At 40.8% G+C, this 20,917-nt stretch overlaps 1 long non-coding RNA gene across 1 annotated transcript in view; it reads right to left on the bottom strand.

Annotated features, from left to right (window-relative positions):
- Positions 1 to 20,917, bottom strand: part of LOC104973609 (uncharacterized) — a 221,647-nt gene that overhangs the window by 170,078 nt on the left and 30,652 nt on the right. The window contains exon 3 of the long non-coding RNA XR_810261.4: positions 1,348 to 1,407. This is a non-coding gene — a long non-coding RNA (uncharacterized lncRNA). The remainder of the gene's footprint in view (positions 1 to 1,347; positions 1,408 to 20,917) is intronic.

The raw sequence follows: 20,917 nt of genomic DNA, 5'->3' as shown, positions 1-20,917 counted from the left end.
GGATCAGGAACAGCAAGGACATATCAGGTCCTTTAAATATCATTGACACTACTGAAAGCCAGGTAGAAAAGTCCTGGTTTAGAGCATATACTTTATAATCAGATATGGGTGCAAACCCACCTCTATCACCTTCTGGCCATGTTATGGAGGGAATGTTACTTAAGCGCCCTATGACTGAGATTTTTCATCTATAAAATGTATGTGAAGGCTCTTAGATTACTGATAAAATTGAAGGCAAAATGCATATAAAGTTCTTAACATGGGATGTGGCACATAATTAGTGGTTTATAACCATCATCGTCATTATAGCAATATGATCAGAATAACTAGAAAAATAGGTAGATTAGTCCCTTGGGATTATTTATACTTGTTTGTGTACCTAACCCAGTTGGCCCGAATGTATCTGAACTCAATGTATAAAGCACTGAACTTCTTTCAATTTACACTTGAAAAACAACTAGGAGGTTAATGGTGGGCTTCCCTGGTGGCTCAGACAGTAAAGAGTCTGCCCGCAATGCAGGAGACCAGGGTTCAAGCCTTGGGTCAGAAAGATCCTCTGGAGAAAGGAATGGCAATCCACGCCAGTATTCTTGTCTGAAAATTCCCACGGACAGAGGAGCCTGGTGGGTTACAGTCCATGGCATCACAAAGAATCAGACACAACTGAACGACTAACGCTTTCAGGAGGTTAATGGAACTGTTGTGTATCTTGGTGGTGGTAGTGTTTACACGGTTGTATGTCTTTGTCAAAATTCACAGGACTCAACAATGCAAAGGTGAATTGTACTTCATGAAAGATATGACATTTCAAAACAACAAATGGGAGCATTAGTGCAAATGTGTGGAACCAATTGTAGTAGTCCGAATTAATTCCTTGCTTTTCCCCAATAAGGAGCAAAAATCACAGGGGAGAATCTAATGACATCAGAGGTAAGGAATTTGGCCCTCAATGCACAGGAGACATGAAATGGCTATGCTTGCCTAATTCCAAGTAAAAACACTTATTTCAAAATAAAAACAAAACACAGGATAGCATTGCAAAGCAATAAAGTGCCTCTCGTCTCTCTCTTATATCAACTCTAACAGAAAAGTGGCAGCTACCAGCCTCAATCCAAACACATGAAGCAGCCTTATTATAATACATATATAATTTTATGCTTCTCAATGCATTAGAAACAAGTGTCAATTAATCTACAAACAGTTTGGGGACTTCCCAGGTGGTCCGTTGGTTAACAATCTGCCTTCCAATGCAGGGGATGCAGGTTCAATCCCTGGTCAGGGAACTATTAATAAAATCCCACATGCTGCAGTGCAAGTAAGCCCGTGCTCTGCAACTCTGGAACTTACGTGCCACAACTAGAGAAGCCATCGTGCCACAGTGAAGAGTCCACGTGCCACAGCCAGGACCTGACGCAGACAAATACATAAAATAAACACTTTTTTAAAATCTAAAAACCGTTCTTAGATATGACACCACTCAGTAACTTTCATGGCTATATGCCAAAGCAACATATCCAAACGTTTACCATTCTTTTGATGCATTAACTAGGGACCCATAGTTAAAAGAAAACTTCTTGACTTTAATGATATTGCCAGGCCTAACGAAATTTACACACACATATATATATATCAATGAGTAGAAAATACATGGTTTTTTTAAATATGCGTCTATAGTTAAATGTTAAAGTTATAGTTTTCTCAAACATGAAGGCAGCTATAGTTTCCCATGTGGCTACCTACAATGCTGTCAGTGGGGAGGAGAGAAATCTAAGCCTTTGTTTTTAAAAGAGATTCTATGTAAAGGTAAGCTTCTATTTAATTCATTTATTATTAGTTTTCCCTAAATTTTTGGCCATACTGACTGGCTGCCAAATAAAGAGGAACAAATTAAAGAACAATTGAGAGTTATTTGCTTAAAGCTAATAACCAAACTTTATAGACAATTTCTCATTACCACGTACTTAGAAGAAAAGAAAAATCAACAATTGGTATTTTCTAATCCCTGTTTAAATACTCAGCCAAGATTACTCAGAGATTTAGCTAGACATGCTAAATGAATACGGCAGAAACAAGGCCCAATTGAATTGAATTTGAACAGCTGCCTGTGGTGTCTAGACCATAAATGATACTGTATTTCAAAAACAAAATGCTTAATGGTTAAGTATTTCCAGGGCCCAAGATAGAAGCACAAAGTGAACTCATTTCTTTGTAGGCTGTTGGAGTTCCCCAGATATTTTTAAACACCTGTTTCAAGGATATATTTTTGTGTGTTTAAATGGTAAACAGATTCAAATCAAGGAATAAGGTCACTATGACATGGGTTGAATTCCTAAACTGACATGTATAGGAGGGTAATTGGTAAGGGTAGAAATTTTTTTTTCCTAGAGAAAGTAATCCAAATGCAATTTAATAAAAGGCAGATGGCAAATTGGAGAGAGTTTAGTATTATAGAATATGTGCAGTTCATTTTTTAAAAACTATTTGTAAACACCCGATCAAGTATGATTTTTATACTTCAAACCACTGAGATTAATACAAAGCAGAGCAGTTTACAGACAATTCTGCTCCTTGTGATAAAGATTTCCATCTTGGGTACAGATTAGCTCCACTGCCAGTGGCGTAAGAGCTTCAGGATTCGCCAGAATCTCCTACAGTATTGTTCCTGTTCAGTCACTCAGTCAAGCCTAACTCTTATGACCCCATGGACTGCAGCACACCAGGCTACCTTGTCCTGCACCATTTCCTGAAGTTTGCTCAAACTCATGTCCATTGAATGGGTGATGCTATCCAACCATCTCATCCTCTGCTGCCCCCTTCTCTTCCTGCCCTCAGTCTTTTCCAGCATCAGGGTCTTTTCCAATGAGGGTCTTCTTCACATTAGGTGGCCAAAGCATTGGAGCTTCAGCTTCAGCATCAGTACACAGTATGGTCATGGCTTAAAATAGTTTCAAAGCAGACAAGACAGGTGCGTATAAAAATAGAAGTAGGGTCCTCAGAGCCCCTATGGGATCTTCCTCTATGCAACATGGAAGGTCACCTAACAGTTAAGTATTTCACACATTTCTGATCCCACCAATTGTAAAAAGGCATGGTGAATTTGCAGAATATTCAAAGCAAATCAATACAGATAATTGAAGGGTTGGAAAACAGACAAAGACAGAAAGAGCCAGCTTTTCCCCTGTTTCCTCAGGGCAGGGATTTTGCATCCCGTTTTGCTCGAGCAGTGAGTAAAACATATAAGGTGAAGTGAGTCCTTTGTAAAAACCTGTTGGTTAACCTAGGAGTAAAAATGTAAAGAACATACTGCTGCTGCTGCTGCTGCTGCTAAGTCACTTCAGTCGTGTCCGACTCTGTGCAACCCCATCAACTGCAGCCCACCAGGCTATACTGGAGTGGGGTGCCATTGCCTTCTCCGAAAGAACATAATAACAGTCTTAAAGGAAGGATTACTGCTACTGCTGCTGCTAAGTCACTTCAGTCGTGTCGGACTCTGTGCGACCCCATAGACGGCAGCCCACCAGGCTCCCCCGTCCCTGGGATTCTCCAGGCAAGAACACTGGAGTGTGTTGCCATTTCCTTCTCCAATGTATGAAAGTAAAAAGTGTAAGTGAAGTCGCTCAGTCGTGTCCGACTTTTAGCAACCCCATGGACTGCAGCCCACCAGGCTCCTCCGTCCATGGGATTTTCCAGGCAAGAGTACTGGAGTGGGGTGCCATTGCCTTCTCTGTAAGGAAGGATAAGGATCACTATTTCCTAAAAATGGTAACTGACTGTTTCTGCCTTTACCCAGAAGAAAAGCTATGACAAACCTAGACAGAATATGAAAAAGCAGATACATCACTTTGCCAACAAAGGTCTGTATAGTGAAAGATATGGCTTTTCCAGTAGTCATGTACCTATGTGAGAGTTGGACCATAAAGAATGCTGAGCACCAAAGAACTGATGTTTTCGAACTGTGGTGCTGGAGAAGACTCTTGAGAGTCCCTTCGACAGCAAGGAGATCAAACCAGTCAATCCTAAAGGAAATCAATCCTGAATATTCATTGGAAGGACTGATGCTGAAGTTGAAGCTCCATATTTTGACCACCTGATGTGAAGAAGTGACTCTTTGGAAAAGACCCAGAAACTGGGGAAGGTTGAGGGCAAGAGGAGAAGGGGTCAACAGATGGTTGGATGGCATCCCCAACTCAATGGACATGAGTTTGGGCAAACTCTGGGAGATACTGAAGGACAGGAAATCCTTGTGTGCTGCAGTCCACGGGGTTGCAAAGAGTCGGGCACGACTTGGCTAGTTAATGACAACAACCCATGATATAGAGCAAAGATGGAAGACAAAAGCCAGTTATGATAGGTTAGGATTCATCAACAGGGTGACCAACTTGTTCCAGTTCAATCAAGACTTCCCCAGTTTTAACAATAAAAGTCCTATCCAAGTGAGACATAAAATATCACCTGCCATATTAGTAACTTAAGGACATTGCAGTCATTGGTCATTACATTAGTAAAAGTGAAACTCACTCAGTCATGTCCAACTCTGCAACCTCATGGACTATACAGTCCTTGAAATTCTCTAAGCCAGAATACTGGAGTGGGTAGCCTTTCCCTTCTTTAAGGTATCTTCCCAACCCAGGGATTGAACCCAGGTCTCCCACATTGCAGGCAGATTCTTTACCAGCTGAGCCACAGTGGGAAACATAAGCATACTGGAGTGGGTAGCCTATCCCTTCTCCAGTGAATCTTCCTGACCCAGGAATTGAACGGGAGTCTCCTGCATTGCAGATGGATTCTTTTACTAACTGAGCTATCAGGGAAGCCCTGGTCATCACATTATGGCCACCCAATGGTGAGCCCTGAGGGAACTCAGGACGGAAACCAAAGAATGCCCTCCATCTAGCGGTCATCAGATAGTAGTCACCCCAGAGGGTACAGCCTGAGGAATCTCAGGATGAAAAAACAAGGATGCTACTAAACCAAACTCCCAGCCACCATATAGAATGGATAAACAACGAACTGTATAGCACAGAGAGCTATATTCAATATCCTGCTGCTGCTGCTAAGTCACTTCAGTCATGTCCGATTCTGTGCGACCCCAGAGACGGCAGCCCACCAGGCTCCCCCATCCCTGGGATTCTCCAGGCAAGAACACTGCAGTGGGTTGCCATTTCCTTCTCCAATGCATGAAAGTGAAAAATGAAAGTGAAGTCGCTCAGTCGTGTCCAACTCCTAGCGACCCCATGGACTGCAGCCCACCAGGCTCCTCTGTCCATGGGATTTTCCAGGCAAGAGTACTGGAGTGGGGTGCCATTGCCTTCTCTGATCAAACACCTAAGAAGATATAAAAATAATATTACACAAACACCTTCAGAAAAGAGAGAAGAAAATATTTCAGTTGTTTGGACCAGCCTGAAACCTTATATCAAAACTTGACAAAGACATTTCAAGAAGAAGTACAGACAAATATTCTTCAGAAACACAGATATGAATATCCTTAATAAAATATTAGCAATGAAACCTTTGAGTATGTAAAATGGATAATACATCATGACCAAGGGGGTCGTTACTGCAATGACATAGTAATGCAAAGTTGGTTCAACATTCAATATACAATCACTGTATTTTATTATATCAACAGACCAGACAAGGAAAACCATACATACAATCTGGAATATATGCAGAGAAAGCATTTGACATAATTAAAAATCCATTCTTGACAAAAAGTCTCAGTAACCTAAGAATAGATAGGAACTTTCTCAATGTGATAAAGGACCTTTGCAGAAGGCCTATAGTTAGTATCATAATTAGTGGGGAAATACTGACTGCTTCCCCATCTCACTACTTTTCAAACTAATTTTTAAAAAGAAGAACAAAGCTGAAGGATTTATGCTACCTAATTTCAAGAAAAACTATAAAACTACAATAATAAAGATAGTAGCTATGACATGGGATAAATAAAATAGATCACGGAAGCAAAACAGAGGGTTCATCAATAAACTCAGTCATGTGGTCAATTGCTTTTCATCATGACGAGGTAATTCAAAGGAGAAAGGATAATCTTTCCAACTGGCTATCCATATGGGAAAAATCACCATCACCTCTTATACTCTAGTTTCTATTAAGAAGTCTTAAGAATACAGAAAGTCTTATTTTTGCTCCTTTACTCACAGTAAAGGTTGGTAAAATTATCTAGTTACCCATTACCATGAGTAGAAATGTGTCATAATTTCAAAGATCACATTTTATTTCTGCATTTTTTCTAACATTTTAATGTATTTTTCTTATTTTTTCAGCTTCATATTCTATTTATATATTATGTTATACATAATTATATTGTATTTCAGATAACTTCAGCATCTGAAGTCCTTGGTTTAGACCCCATTTGCGACCCCATGGACTGTAGCCCACCAGGTTCCTCTCTCCATGGGATTCTCCAGGCAAGATTATTGGAGTGAGTTGCCAATATTAGTGGGTTCCTCTCCAGAGGAAGCCCTTGAGGGCATAAATTTATTATTTTTCCTAACTCTCATCACTTGTTTCTTCCTTTTTTTCCTAGGGGTAATAGATTTGATTTTTAAATTTTAATCTGTGGAACTCTGGATCTAGTATGCTTTTCTAAAAAGAGACTTGTGTCTGCTTATACAGGATATAAGATTACCTTATGTATTCTGGAAAGACATTTAATTAGTGTATTAACTTGGGTTTTGTGAATTACACTAGTAACATAAAGTTAGACTCCAGGCCCATTTAAGAGTAGATGCATGCATTCATTCTGTTATTTCAGTCATGTCTGACTCTTTGTGACCCTATGGATTGTAGCCCACTAGATCCCTGTGTGGAGAAGGCAATGGCAACCCACTCCAGTACTCTTGCCTGGAAAATCCCATGGGTGGAGCAGCCTGGTAGACTGCAGTCCATGGGGTCGCTAAGAGTCGGACACGACTGAGCCACTTCACTTTCACTTTTCACTTTCATGCATTGGAGAAGGAAATGGCAACCCACTCCAGCATTCTTGCCTGGAGAATCCCAGGGATGGGGGAGCCTGGTGGGCTGCCATCTATGGGGTTGCACAGAGTTGGACACGACTGAAGTGACTTAGCAGCAGCAGCAGCAGACCCCTGTGTCCATAGGATTCTCCAGACACAAAAACTGGAGTGGATTGCCATTTCCTTCTCCAGGGGATCTTCCCAACCCAGGGATCAAACCCACATCTCTTATATCTCCTGCATTGGCAGGTGGGTTCTTTACCACTAGTGCCACCTGGGAAGCCCAAAAACAGAGACAGGGACAAATAAGTTTAATTTCAGCTTTGTGCAAGCAGAGATTTTTATGGCCACATTTTCACTGAAGGCATAGTCCCTTCAAGGGGCCCAAGATTCTAGGAAGGTCTTAAGTTTGACTGCTCTCCTTATAGATCCACTTGGGTTCTCCCAGTATCTGTCATTGCCATCAAAATCCTTGACTTTGACTTTTGCTGCCAAGGTAGTCTGAAATTCTTTTAACCCACCACTCTTGTTTCAGCTAGTTAATATATGCTTGCTATACTCTTTTCTCTTTTTTCTGTTCCTTAAAAGGTTCTCTTCCTTCTTTGTGATGTAAGCAATACATTAAAAGTGGTTTGGAGGTACTTTCCTATGGTTCAGTGGTTAAGAATAGACCTTGCAGTGCAGGGGCCATGGGTTCAATACCTGGTCAGGGAACTAAGATCCCGGAGAAACTAAGCTCAAGCACCACAACTACTGAGCTTGAGTCCACAACTAGAGAGTCTGTGCTCTGCAAGAAAAGATCCTGATGACAGACAAAACAAAGATTCCGTGTGCCACAACTAAGACCTCACACAGCCAAATAAATAAATACAATATTTAGGGGGGGAAATGGTTTTGCTGTTGTTGGAGAAGGCAATGGCACCCCACTCCAGTACTCTTGCCTGGAAACTCCCATGGATGGAGAAGCCTGGTAGGCTGCAGTCCATGGGGTCACACAGAGTCGGACACGACTGAAGCGACAGCAGCAGCAGCTGTTGTTGTTGCTTACACCACCTACCTAGTTTTCACTATGAGGATTTTTAGACTATGTAATCCATCCCTGGGTTTCCCAGGTGGCTTGGTGGTGAAGAATCAGCCTACCAATGCAGGAGACACAGAAGATGCTGGTTCGATCCCCAGGTCAGAAGATCCCCTGGAGAAGGAAATGGCAACTCACTTCAGTATTCTTGCCTGGAGAAGTCTATGGACAGAGGAGGCTGGCAGGCTACAATCTGTAAAGTCGCAAAGAGTCAGACACAGTTGAGCAACTGAACACACAATCCATCCCTACTGCTGGAAGTAGGATCACACACAACGGTTCAAGTAACTTTAACACTCCTTTCAATCAGTCAATCAATTCAGTCTCTCAGTCACGTCCGACTCTTCGCGACCCCATGAACCGCAGCACGCCAGGCCTCCCTGTCCATCACCAACTCCCAGGGTCCACCCAAACCCATGTCATCGAGTCAGTGATGCCATCCAACCATCTCATCCTCTGTCATCCCCTTCTCCTCCTGCCCTCAATCTTTCCCAGCATCAGGGTCTTTTCTAATGAGTCAGCTCTTCGCAATAAGTGGCCAAAGTATTGGAGTTTCAGCTTCAACATCAGTCCTTCCAATGAGCACCCAGGACTGATCTCCTTTAGGATGGACTGGTTAGATCTCCTGGCAGTCCAAGGGACTCTCAAGAGTCTTCTCCAACACCACAGTTCAAAAGCATCAATAACACTGATTTTAACTTGGCTCTTCTCTTTACACTGATCCTTCAGAAAAGCAATGGAGTGAAGCAAGTCCTGTCTTTAGATTAGACTCCTTCCAAGTGACACCACAAAGGCCTTAACATGAAGTGAGGAGGAGAAAAAGAACCCCCAAAATATTTTATGTGAAGACACCTATAGACCTCTGACAACATCTCCAAACTAGACTATTTGCAGGCTTCCATCTCAGGTTCTTCACAGATGGTGAGGCAACATTCACAGATGACTCATGTCGACTTCACACATGATATTCTGACTGGGAGAATTTTTCGTTTCATTTGTGAGCCGAAGTATACCTTCCTCACTACTAGTAGGGACTCCACATGATGTTTATTAGATGTCATAGCTCCTTTAAATATAAATCCTTGGTATCATTCAGTTCATTTCAGTTGCTCAGTCGTGTTTGACTCTTTGTGACTCCATGGACTGCAGCACACTAGGCTTCCCTGTCCATCACACACTCCCAGAGTTTGCTCAAACCCTTGTCCATCAAGTCGGTGATACTATCCAAGCAGCATCATTAGTGACCCCTTTAAACACCATTGTGTTTTTTCTATTCCAATTGCCTTTTGTGTTCCTTTCACAGAGCCAGTAGTTCACTCAACTACATAAAATTTACTAAAAGGTCTTTCTTTCAGTCACTTCTAATGACTCTAATAATAAGTCTAGCCATGATAACTCCTGTAACTGCTTATTAAGTAGACAAAACCAAATGCAAAATTCATCTTTCTGGTATGTCTGTTGCAATGAGATATAAGGAGAATATACAGACATCTGCTGCAGTTAGAGCAAACTGGAAAAACTCTGGAGATTAACTGTATTGGACACCAACTTGGAAATATATCAGTATTGTAAGTTTAGAAAAATGAAATCCAGTTTTGCAACCCATCTCAGTTTTGCCAATTCAAATATAAATACATGTGGTAGCAATCAATGTCTATGGATTTTCTAGGCTACTATTAAAATGAATGCATTTATTTACAATGGTATACTTTATGTAAAACTTCTATTGTTTAAAATTCTAATTGTTAAAATATAAAGATTTAGACACTTGAAATAGGGGGTGCTGGCAAAATGAAGAGGATAAAGGAGAAGGTGAGAAAAAAAATAGGAAGAATGTCTGAAAAATGTGAAATGTGTAAAAATGTGAAAGAAGGAAAAAGAAAAAGAGAAAGCATAAAATGGGATAAAAAGAATTTGGGGTGGGACAGAGAAGTAGTCTGAGAGTAAGAGAAAATTGGAGATTGAGAATCAACAGAAACTGTATTGGCTTAGCCAAAAAGTTCACACGGGTTTTTCCACAACATCTTTCTGGTAAAAGCAACAAAATTATGCTGAGTTTGTAAGTTAGTTATCTGTATGTAAATCACCACCAACCTATTTCTAAAAATGATGCCTTTAATCAGAGCTCCAGATTAATGTTTCCAATCATTTCCTGCACTCTCCTACTGCATGAATGAGACATCTCAAAAATCAATAGGTGTACATCAAACAACCTTCTGTTCCTAACTCAGTCTCCTCCTCTGAACATATATATCTAAAACCTGCTGCACACAATGTTTCTTACCAAAGTAAACAGTACACTCTACTCATCTACCAGGTCAATTATGATGAATCCTTTTCTCTGTGTACTCGGATAGAAAATATTTCCCAGCCTCCTTTGCAGTTAGGTATGGCCATGTTACTGATCCTACCAATAGAATGTGGATTAAAATGAAATATGCTACTTCCAGATCTTAAACCTTCACACTCTGTGCATTTGCCTGACAGCCAGACGTGCACAGAACCCAGGGGAAGACTCAGAACCTCGAGGGTGAACGAGGCACTAGACGAAAGCAGCAGAGATCCCTGAATGACATAGAATAACGTCTTCCCCTAGGACAGACCCTTAGCAAACTGATACATGAGAAAGAAATGCATCTTTATTATATTGAGGAATTGAGGTTTGGCGAATTATAAAGGCTTACCTTCCCAATTATTGAGTTGGCCAAAAATTTCACTCTAATTTTTTGTAACATCTTATGAAAAACCTCAAATGAATTTTTGGCCAACCCAATAAATTGGCTTCTTCTGGTAAGGAATTCTGATAACAACACCAAAAACACACAGCAGTGACTTACCAGTTGGAAACCAAGCAGTAAAGAAGCAGTTGTCACAAGTTCTGAAAAGATGGCAATATATGTTATACAACTGTGAAATATTTAATAAAAGAGTTGCCTGTTATCCACACAACAACAAAATCTAAACATCTAGGAGCAGGAGCTAGAAAGCAGAGGAATGAATGCTTTGTGTTACTTGTTACTACTGGCTGCCTTAGGCAAGATATAGGTACAAGAAGGAGATGAGCCTTAAAAAAACTGCCTATTTCAAGCAAAATTTAAAAAGAAGAAAGTAAAGAAGTTTAGAAACATTCACTGCTCCTGGACATCTAGTAACAAAACACTGAGAAAAGCTTCCAGCAAAAACTGTTCAGTAAAATTTCTCAGTGAAACAAAACAATCAACCTTGTTGCAAAGATTGAATAAGGGCCCTAATCTATTCCTGATGTTTATTGTTGCAGAGAGCCTCAGTTTGCTTCTAATACATTAAGAGAAATAGTGGAGTGAGAAAATTATTTTTAAGGAAAAATAAAAGCAAGTGTTTGTTGTTCAGTCACTAAGTCACGACCCCATGAGCTGCAGCATGCCAATCTTCCCAGTCCTTCACTGTCTCCCAGAATTTGCTCAAACTCATGTCCATTGAGTCGATGATGCCATCCAACCATCTCACCCTCTGTCACCCCCTTCTCTGCGTGCCTTCAATCTTTCCCAGCATCCGAGTCTTTTCCAATGAGTCAGCTCTTCACACCAGGGTGCCAAAGTATTGGAACTTCAGCATCAGTCCTTCTAATGAATAGTCAGGGTTGATTTCTTTTAGGACTGACTGGTTTAATCTCCTTGCTGTCCAAGGGAATCTCAAGAGTCTTCTCCAGCACCACAGTTCATCAGCACTCGGCCTTCTTTATGGTTCAACGCTCACATCTGTACTTGACTGCTGGAAAAACCATAGTTTTGACTATACAAGCTAGTCTGTCTGTGTTATTTTTTTAATAGTATTTGCTGTCTCTGTGTCACACGTTGGTCTCACAGTATTTCAAACTTATCATTATTATTATATTTATTATGGTGATCTGCAATCTTCAATATTAATATTAGAATTTTTTTGGCCCTCCACAAACCATGCTCATATAAGACAGCACACTGAATTAATAAATGTTCTTGTACTACGGCTGCTCCGCCAACTAGCCATTCTATCTCTTCCTCTTTTTGGACATGCCTACTCACTGAGACACAACAGTACTGAATTTAGGCCAGTTAACAACTCTTCAATGTCCTCAAGCATTCAAGTGAAGCTTGAAATTTGAACACTGTCCCTGACTTTAAATCTAAAGCTACAAATGATTAAGCTTAGGAAGGAAAGCATGTCCAAAGCCAAGACAGGCTGATAGCTAGGCCTCTTTCTCCAAACTGTTAGCCGAGTCGGGAATACAAAGGAAAAGTTCTCAAAGGGAATCAAAAGGGCTACTCCAGCAAACACATGAATGATAAGAAAACTAAACAGCCTTATTGCTGATATGGAGAAAGTTCTAGTGGCCTGGATAGAAGATCAAACCAGCCACAACATTCTGGCTGTTAAGCCAAAGTCTAATCCAGTGCAAGGCCCTAACTCTGTTCAATTCTATGAAGACTGAGTGAGGTGAGGGAGCTGCAGAAGAAAAGTTTGAAGCTAACAGAAGTTGGGCATGAGGTATAAAAGGAAGAAACTCTCTCTATAATAGAAAAATGCAAGGTGAAGAGGAAGGGTTGATGTACAAGCTGCAGCAAGTTACCCAGATCTACCTAAGATAACTAATGAAGGTGGACGCCCTAAACAACAGATTTTCAATGTCAGTGAAACAGCCTTATAGTAGAAGATGCTATCTTGGACTTCCATAGCTAGAGAGAAAAAGTTAAAGCCTGGCTTCAAAGCTTCAAACAGCAGGCTGACACTCTTGTTAGAGGCTAATGCAGATGGTGACATTAAGTTGAAGCCAATGCTTATTTCCCATTCTAAAAATCTCAGAGCCCTTAAGAAATATGCTAAATCTACTCCGCCTGTGGTCTATAAATGGAACAATAAAGCCTGGATGACAGCACAGCTGTTGACAACATGGTTTCCTGAATATTTGAAACCCACTGTTGAAACCTCCTGCTTATTAAAACAGTTCTTTCAAATGTTACCATTCATTGACAATGCACCTCATCACCCAAGAGCTCTGATGGAAATGTACAAGGAGATTCATGTTGTTTTCATGCCTGCTAACACGACATCCATTCTGAAGCCCATGGATCAAGGAGTAGTTGCAATATTTAAGTCTTATTATTTCAGAGACACATTTTGTAAGACTATAAATGCCACAGATAGTGATTCCTGTAATGAATCTGGGCACAGTAAATTGAAAACCTTTTGAAAAGGACTCACCACTCTAAATGCCATTAAGAATATTCACGATTCATAAGAAGATGTCAAAATATCAAGATGAATAGGAGTTTGTAAGAAGTTGATTCCAACTTTCCTGGATGCTTTGAAGGGTTCAAGACTTCAGTGAAGAAAGTAACTTCAGATGTGGTAGAAACAGCAAGAGAACTAGAATTAGAAGTGGGATCTGAAAATGTGGCTTACTTCCTGTAATCTCATCATAAAACTTTAATGGATGGAGAGTTGTTTCTTGTGAATGAGCAAAGTTTGAGATGGCATCTCCTCCTGATAAAGAGGCTCTGAAGATTGTTGAAATGACAACAAAGGATTTAGAATATCACATAAACTGAGTTGATGAAGCAGCGGCAGGATTTGAGAGGGTTGACTTTCACCTTGAAAGAAGTTTTACTACGGGTGAGATACTATCAAACAGCGTTACATGTGACAGAGAAATCAGCTGTGAAAAGAGGCGCCAGTTGATGCGGTATACTTCATTGTCTTATTTTAGAAACTGCCACAGCCACCCCAAACTTCAGCAACAACCATCAGTCATCAACATTAAAGCAAGTCCCTCTACTAGCAAAAAGATTAGGACTTGCTGAAGATGCAGATGATGGTTAGCATCTTTTACCAAAAAAAATTTGTTAATTAAGGTAGGTACATTTTTGAGACTTAATGTTATTGCACAACAGACTCTAGTACATAGTGTAAACATAACTTTTTTAAAATTAAATGAATTAATTTCATTGGAGGCTAATTACTTTACAATATTGTGGTGGTTTTTGCCATACATTGACATGAATCAGCCATGGGTGTACATAACTTTTATACACTAGAAGAACAAAAATTTCATGTGACTCTCTATATTGTGATATCCACTTTACTGCAGTGGTCTGGAACCATAGCCACAATGTCTCCAAGGTATGCCTTAATTTTTGAGACAGTTATACTGACAAAGAAATTGTGAACCTGGTGTAATAATGCACATAAGTGTTCAGTGAACCTTAAGATATCTTTCAAGTAAGAATGGGGTATGAAAGCTGTGCATCCTTCAAGAAAGGCAAACTCCCCACCATCTACGTCAGATGTGGTCAAGGAAGATATGTACAAGTGACAATCTCCCAGGGAACAGAACTAGGGGTCATGAACCAGGGAGTTTCTCCAAGACAGCAGAATTGGGACTAATCAAGAAACTTCCCCTGCCTTCAAGATAAGGGACCGTCTTTCATGATGTCTATCCAGTGAATTTCACCAGTAACTGACTGCTACTCACTCTGCCTTCTTCTAAATGGAAGTGTTTGTTTGTACTTATTGGGTCTCTATTACACCATTGTATAGTCTTTCCTAGTGGCTCAGTGGGTAAAGAATCCTCCTGCAATGCAGGAGATACAGGAGACGTGGGTTCAAACCCTGGGTCGGGAAGATCCTCTGGAGGAGGAAATGGCAATCCAGTCCAGTATTCTTTCCTGGGAAATCCCATGGACAGAGGAGGCTGGCAGGCTACTGTCCATTGGGTCACAAAGAGTCTGACATGATTGAAGCACTGAGAACTCACACACCATTGTATATGGGTGGAGAGCAGGTAGAATGTCAGTTAGTTTCCTCTTTAACTCACCAAACTATGAGAAGCCACATCTCTCACTAAAAATACTCTGGAGATTCTGCACTCTGAGCAGGATGAATGACAAGATGGGACCTTAGGTTGTTTCTCTTGCAAAAAGAATGTCTACTATTGGAGAAAGGAATACCGAAAAAGGCACTTGGTGGTTGGAAGGGCAGACTGTGCTTGTGTCTTCAGCAGTTTATTTTCTCCTCCTTTTGGACATCTAGAGATAGCTCATTTCCCAGTTGTTGCTGCTTAGGTCATTAAGTTGTGTCTGACTCTTTGTGATCCCATGGACTGTAACCCACCATGCTCCTCTGTCCTTGGGATTTCCCAAGCAAGAATACTGGAGTGGGTTGCCATTTCCTTTTCCAGGTGGTCTTCCCGACCCAGGGATTGAGCACGTTTCTTCTGCTTGGCAGGCAGACTCTTTATCAGTGAGGCACCTGGGGAGCTCTAAAATTCTTTTGGTGGTCTCCCTGGTGGCTCAGTGGTAAAGAATCCACCTGCCAATGTAGGAGACGTGGGTTCAATCTTCCTGGTTCAAGAAGATCCCACATGCCCCACAGCAACTAAGCCCATGTGCCACAACTCTTGAGCCTGTGCATATTTCCCAGGCTCCTTTGCCATTAGGTATGGCCATGTGAATAAGTTCAGATCAATGAATGTGACAGAAGTGATATACACAATCTCCATGAGTGGACTCTCAAAAGCTCCCCACAGTTCTCCACATTATTTCTCCTTCTGTGTCAACCAGCTGGATGGAGGATCAGGGGAGGACTCTGAGGGCTTAGGGGCTTTCAGAGCCAAGAAATGGAAGGTGTTTTGTTCCCCGAAGGAATGATTTCAAACAGTGACACTCCCACTCACCACTACCAATGTGTACTGGACTGCACCACGAGCCAAAAAAATAACTCTTTATTGGGTCAAGTGCACTGAGATTTTCAAGTTGTTATAGCAGTTGTTGTTGTTCAGTCAGTCATGTCCAACTCTTTGTGACCCCATGGACTGCAGCATGCCAGGCTTCCCAGTCCTTCACTATCTCCCGGAGTTTGCTCAAATTCATGGCCATTGAGTTGGTGATGCCACCCAACCATGTCATCCTCTGTCACCCCTTCTCCTCCTACCCTCAATCTTTCCCAATATCAGGATCTTTTCCAGTGAGTCAGATTGTCACATCAAGTGACCAAAGTATTGGAGCTTCAGCTTTAGCATCAGTCCTTCCAATGAATATTCAGGGTTGATTTCCTTGAATACTGAAAATGAAGCTCAATTTTCCACTCTCTCTCACCTCTTACATGTCATTTTTATATGTCTATTTTGATGCCTAAGTGTATTTCAAATCCTGCTCTTTCTCACTGCCTATTTTATCACAGTCTTAACTCAGGTCCTCCTAATCTTGCATCACAATTATTAATATAGTCTTCTAATGTATAACCCTATATTTCATTTCACTGCCTATACCCCCAATCATCTTGGACACTGCTTCCAGGAAATTGTCTAAAATGCAAATCTCCCTACTCTGGGTCCTTCAGTGGCTTCTAAATGCCTTCAGGGAAATTCCAAACCCCTTAACATGAACTATAAGAGCTTCCATGATTTTATCACTGTCTACCTCTCTGGCCTCATTTCCCCCCACTCCAGCACAAGGTCTCAGAACATCTTCCATACAAGAGTGTTAGCTTTCCAATTACGCAGCTCCTTCAAGTAAACAACCTATAGCCTGGCTGCCTGCTTGGAATGTGGATAAGAAACAGATTCCTGTTCTCATTAAATCACTCTGGAATTGTCTGCTCTATCTACTGGTACCCTCTGGTAAAGAATCCACCTGCAAGGCAGGAGACCCTGGTTCAATTCCTGGGTTGGGATGATCTCCTGGAGAAGGGATAGGCTACCCACTCCAGTATTCTTGGACTTTGCTAGTGGCTTATATGGTAAAGAATCCACTTGCAATGCAGGAGACCTGGGTTCAATCCCTGGGTTGGGAAAATCTCCTGGAGGAGATCTTGGCAAACCACTCCAGTATTCTAGCCTGAAGGACCCTCATGGACAGACATGCCTGGTGGGTTACAGTCCGTGGGGTCACAGAGTCGGACACGACTGAGCGACTAAGCACAGCACAGCACATCCACGGTACCTTCATTCCTCACCCCTTACTCCTCACTCTTCATCTAGTACCCCAACTTCTTTTCCTTATTACTAAACTGTTGGTCCATTTCCTATCCGTGTCTTAACATCACATATATTTAGAATATTGGCAGATCTTATTTCTCCTAACACTGGTTTGACGCACTTGATTTCATCCCTCGGTGCTGTATTCCTACTGATGGTTAGCAGGCCAACAGCCTCCACCATGCCAGCATCTACTCTCCACTCTTTGCCAAGACAACCCAGTCTCAACATTTCTCCTAGTTTTCCCACAATGGAATCATTGTCTGTTTTCCCCTCCTTCTAGGGGTTGAGAACAAGACTGAAACATGAGCTTCTTCAAACTTCCATTCTAGTGTTCATCCGCTTTACTCCATTTCGAATACGTCCTCCCACTATTTTGCCTAGAAATTTCCAGTCACCTTTAAATTCCAGTTAAATCCCAATTCAACATTACCTCTTCTGTGAAACCGTACTTGTTCCTCAAAGTGGTTCTACCTTCTTTTCTTCATACTCCCATAGCACTCTTTAATACTCTAATTGTATCACTCATTTCATTGTATTTCAGTATTTTGTTTCTTGTTCATCTCTGTCTAGAGTGTACATTGAGGATAGAGCTTTATCTTCTTCATTCTTATTTGCATCATTCCTAGCATAAGATGAGTGTGTTTCTTGAGTAACTAGAGTAAAAAAATCATTAATCCCCAAAAGATAGTTGAGGAAGAACAAAAACAGCAGGATTCAGCTTGTCAGAATAGAGTACCAAAAACACACTAAGTTGGGTCATAAGTCCTGAGTCAGTCACTATCTCCAAGAGAATTGAGCAAAGCATCTTAACTTGACTAGATTAACTTGAAGGGTTTTCCAACTCCAGATTCTAGATATAACCCAGACATATTCTTCCCATGCCAAAAGTAGCAGGGGATGGGGACACGTAGAACAAGTTATCACAGGTAACACCAGACTCTGCACAGAATATAGAGTTTGGTGTATTCTAACTGTGGTCAACTTACTTTTCACAATGTCAGTAGTAGTCATACTTTGTTAATCAGAATTCCATTTACTTCTTGGTTGCCTCCTCTAACCTCTGTATTTTCATGAACAAGCCTTTTTTCATTTGGTCTGTCTGATCACTGTCCAACTTCTAAAGGAGCAAGAGCATCTTCAAAAGTTTTGCCATTTCACTGATCACTACCTCTGAATATATAAACAGAAATACATTGGTTTTAAAAATAATTATTTCTAAGTCAGAAGTTAGCTGCTTCATGAGAAATATCTTACTTGTAAGAGAAAATTGCCAATGATATTCAGCTTGGTTTAGCCCAACTTGGATAAGGAGTCCAAATCTGTCATAACTGATACTCACCCAAGCTCATACTCAAAGAGTAAGGAACATATGTATGTTATCAAGTCATTATCTCATTACTGCCATCAGTTCTGCGTGTGTGCTGGGCAGAAGCATGTCTGCCTAAGCCCGAGAATGAAAGCTTAATGCCAATAGTTATCAGGCTGCTGGGAAAATGGTAAAAGCTAGACTGTGGTAAGATTAAGATTCAACTGTCTACACAAAGAAGTTTAGAAAGCTTGAGAAAAAAAATTGGCCCTAGTGAGCAAGTAGATTTTATGTTCCTTTAACAAATTTAAAAGCTTTCATTTACACACATAAATAAATGTATCAGTTTTTCAGAAAGGCCTGACATCTCATATGCCCAAATTAAAAAAAAAAAAATTATAGTTCTAGCTACTGATTCGTGTTAGAAATGGATCTCAAAGTTCCATTATAGTTAGAAATGTGTCTTGAAGTTCCCTTTAAAGTAACATAAAATTTCAAGTGTGTCTTCAGTTTCTGGGGAAGAAACTTCTCTTGCTCATGTTTTATTTTAGGAAGATTTTAAAAATCAAAACAATGTTGGACATATGTAGAATGGGGATTTTGAATCGTTTTCTTTCTTTCCCACTGGATCCTAATTATTGGGGAGGCTAGATCCTCTTTTCTCCTCTATCAGCAGGGAGTTGCAGAAATGACACTAGCCAGACTGTCGGAACAAACACCAAAGTGTGAGTTTCCCATGCATTTTTCCACCATTAAGCCAGAGCCAAATAAGACTGGAAATTTCTGCTCTTTTTGGCTCCATTTCCCCAAATATACACTATCTGCGGTTTAAGATGCAAGTCCTATGTTTCTCTAAAATTCAAGAAAAGCCAAATACACATAAAATTCATTGGTCAGTTAAGCAAATATCTAGTGTTTCGGTGCCTAGGAATTTTCAGCAACAAATGTGATAATTGGTTTGGATATTTTTAGTGATCCTATTTCCATTCCTTTAAATTTAGTATCAGAGCAAAACCAACCAATACACATGCAACTTTTGATACCTAAAACCTCTGCAGCAGATAGAAGCTTTATTCCTTGATTGACACTTCAAATTCCTGAAACTAAAAAAAAAAAATTTAACACAGCATAATGATATATACAGACTGGTTCAAAACTGGAAAAGGAGTATGTCAAGGCTGTCACCCTGCTTATTTAACTTATATGCAGAGTACATCACGCAAAATGCTAGGCTGGATGACTCACAGGCTGGAACCAAGATTGCCAGGAGAAATAACAACCTCAGATATGCAGATGATACCACCCTAATGGCAGAAAGTGAAGAGGAACTAAAGGGCCTCTTGATCAAGGTAAAAGAGGAGAGTGAAAAACTGGCTTAAAACTCAACATTCAAAAAACAAAGATCATGGCATCTCCCATCATTTTATGGCAAATAGATGGGGAAACAGTGAAACAGTGTCAGACTTTATTTTCTTGGGCTCCAAAATCACTGCAGATGGTGACTGCAGCCATGAAATTAAAAGACACTTGCTCCTTGGAAGAAAAGCTATGACAAACCTAGACAGCATTCTAAAAAGCAGAGACATGGCCAACAAAGGTCCATACAGCCAAAGCTATGGTTTTTCCAGTGGTCATGTATGGGTGTGAAAGGTGAACCATAAAGAAGGCTGAGCACAGAAGAATTGATGATTTTGAAATGTGGTGCTGGAGTAGACTCTTGACAGTCCCTTGGACAGGAAGGAAATCCAACTGGTCAATCCTAAAGGAAATCAACTCTGAATATTCATTGGATGGACTGATCCTGAAGCTGAGGTTCCAATACTTTGGCCACCTGATGCAAAGAGCCGACTCATTAGAAAAGACCCTGATGCTGGGAATGATTGAGGGAATGAGGAGAAGGGGACAACAGAGGATGACATGATTGGATGGCATCACCAACTCAAGGGAATCAGGCAGATAGGGAAGGACAGGGAAGCCTAATGTGCTGCAGTTCATGAGATCACAAAGAGTTTGACATGATTTAACTGCTGAACTACAATAGCCGATTAACAATGCTGTAATAGTTTCAGGTGAACAGCAAAGGAACTCAGCCATACATATACGTGTATCCATCCCCAATTCATGGGAAATAGATGGGGAAACAGTGCAAACAGTGTCAGACTTTATTTTTCTGGGCTCCAAAATCACTACAGATGGTGACTGCAGCCATGAAATTAAAAGACGCTTACTCCTTGGAAGGAAAGTTATGACCAACCTAGATAGTATATTCAAAAGCAGAGACATTACTTTGCCAACAAAGGTTCGTCTAGTCAAGGCTATGGTTTTTCCAGTGGTCATGTATGGATGTGAGAGTTGGACTGTGAAGAAGGCTGAGCACCAAAGAATTGATGCTTTTGAACTGTGGTGTTGGAGAAGACTCTTGAGAGTCCCTTGGACTGCAAGGAGATCCAACCAGTCCATTTTGAAGGAGATCAGCCCTGGGATTTCTGTGGAAGGAATGATGCTAAAGCTGAAACTCCAGTACTTTGGCCACCTCATGCGAAGACTTGACTCATTGGAAA

Source organism: Bos taurus, chromosome 12 (assembly GCF_002263795.3).
Source record: "Bos taurus isolate L1 Dominette 01449 registration number 42190680 breed Hereford chromosome 12, ARS-UCD2.0, whole genome shotgun sequence".
In the NCBI taxonomy this organism is placed as follows: Eukaryota; Metazoa; Chordata; class Mammalia; order Artiodactyla; family Bovidae; genus Bos; species Bos taurus.
Note: the sequence above shows the minus strand (reverse complement) of the source record. Positions and strands in the feature narration are given on the sequence as shown.